This window comes from Sinocyclocheilus rhinocerous, unplaced genomic scaffold (genome assembly GCF_001515625.1).
Source record: "Sinocyclocheilus rhinocerous isolate Xijiao unplaced genomic scaffold, SAMN03320098_v1.1 scaffold2055, whole genome shotgun sequence".
Taxonomy (NCBI): Eukaryota; Metazoa; Chordata; class Actinopteri; order Cypriniformes; family Cyprinidae; genus Sinocyclocheilus; species Sinocyclocheilus rhinocerous.
This window is the reverse complement of record NW_015624297.1, coordinates 1-2,241: the sequence shown is the minus strand read 5'-3', so window position 1 is coordinate 2,241 and position 2,241 is coordinate 1. Positions and strand designations below refer to the sequence as shown.

The 2,241-nt window shown below is 37.6% G+C and overlaps 1 pseudogene; it reads right to left on the bottom strand.

The window, feature by feature from the left end:
- LOC107740145 (cryptochrome-1-like) overlaps positions 1–1,262 on the bottom strand; it is a 12,783-nt pseudogene extending 11,521 nt beyond the window's left edge.
- Between the last annotated feature and the right edge of the window lie 979 nt (positions 1,263–2,241).

Below are 2,241 nucleotides of genomic sequence, written 5' to 3'. Positions count from 1 at the left end.
CATTTTTTTTTTTTTTTGAAAGAAAGAAAGAAATTAATACTTTTATTCAACAAGGATGTGTTAAATTGATAAAAAGTGATAATAAAGACTTATATTGTTAGAAAAGATCTCTATTTTACATAAATGCTGTTCTTTTTAACTTTATTCATCAAATAGGCCTAATCTTGAAAAAAAGTATCACAGGTTCCAAAAAAAAATAAGCAGCACAACTGTGATAATAAATCAGCATATTAGAATGATTTCTGAAGGATCATGTGACACTGAAGACTGGAGTAATGATGATGCAAAATCAGCTTTGCATCACAGAAATAAATTATATTTTAAAGTATATTAAAATCATTATTTTAAATGGTAATACTATTTTACAATATTACAGTTTTTTTCTGCATTTTTGGTCAAATAAATACAGCCCTGATGAACAGAAGAGGCTTCTTTAAAACACATTAAAAATCTTACGGATCCCAAACTTTTGAACAGCAATGTAAGTAACTTATAGACAACTTGGTTTGCCACAGGATCTGATGTTCTCTGTTCTCTGCACACACGGGCTTGAATCCAAAGGAAACTCACCTCCATCTGTTGATTCCCACGTTGGACGATCCTGCAAACCAGGGGTCCAGTATGTAAACGCATCTCAGAGTATCTGCTCTTATTATAGAGTCCCGCAGAGATGGGTTATCATGGAGCCTTAAACCCTTCCTGAACCAGTGGATCGTGTTGACCACCATTACTCCTTATGTACCGCAGCCCCTTCTGACATCACGAATGCTCCAGCAACGCCCAAACTTGGCTTCTCAATTCAGGTATAAAGTCTGGTCTGATTACGTCTTTTTCAGCCTTGCTCAAGAAAAACTTTTCCCATGTTGAAGCTGGATCTCTGCGCTCGTGTCGGCTGAATTAACTTACACAGCGAATATTCATATAGTTGCTTCACACACCCTGTGACTGACACGATGCGCGTGCATCAGCGAATTCAGTGTTTAGACTGTACGCCTAGACAAAACACGCGCAACTGAGTGTAAAACTGACGGATTGATATTTCAAACAAAAACACGGACAGGAAAACCTCAACAAAGAAAGCACGCGAGCGTCAACATGGACTCGCGAAGACAAGACAGAAAAAACAACAGCCGTCTAACTTCTTCCTAAAACGTTAAATATATGTGTTCTCAGATTATATCCATATGTAAGTACACGTTCTCTATTCATATGCCAGTACAAGCGTCGATTAGAGATGAATATCCACACTATTGTTGTCCTTTAGTTATTCTTCTTCTTCTTTGAGGTTTAACGGCGGCTTGCATCCAAGAGCGTTGCATTACCGCCACCTTCTGGATTATTCTCCTGCAATGTTATTCCATTTTATTTCCTCCAGCTTGTTTTCCACAATCATATTTTCCTCATCAAACCCGTTCTACTTAAGAAATTACAAATATTTTTCCTGCTTTGTCTAATCACCCCACTTTGCAGTATATCTTTAATACCTGTCCCTACCAACCCATCTCTTCTTAATTCTTCCATCATATTTCTCCTCTGATCTTCATAACTTCTGCAACTTAAAAGAACATGTTCTATGGTTTCTAATGTCTGACAATATTCACAAAAACCAGTAGGATGCTTCCCTATAATGTGTAATGTACTATTTAAATTACTGTGTCCTATTCTTAATCTTGTCATCACTATTTCTTCTCTCCTAGTCCCTCCCCAATTCCTCTCTGTACCAACTTTATTTTGAATGGCATACAAATGTCTTCCTTTAGCTTCCCTGTCCCACTGCCGTTGCCATTCTTGGCGCCCTTTCCTTTTCCCAGCTAGCTTGCAGTACCCTCTTAGTAGGATGCCCATCTCTATGTCCCTTTAGATTAATCCAATAATTTACCAGCAATTGTTTACGTCGAATGTCCAGTGGCATTTCTCCCGCTTCCACTTGTAGTGCACATACTGGTGATGTTTTTACTGCTCCTAAGCATAGTCTCAATGCTTTAGCCTGTATTGTATCAAGTCTTGCAAGTACAGATTTGGCTGCTGATCCATATACCACACTCCCATAATCTATTCTTGACCTTATTAAACTTACATATATATATTTCAGTGATTGATAATCCGCTCCCCATTCTAACCCTGATAAACATCTCATTGTATTTATTACTTTTTTACACTTATCCTCCACATTCCTTATATGTTCTACCCAATTTAGTTCTTCTTCTTCTTCTTGTACGATTTTATGGCGGTTGACAAGCC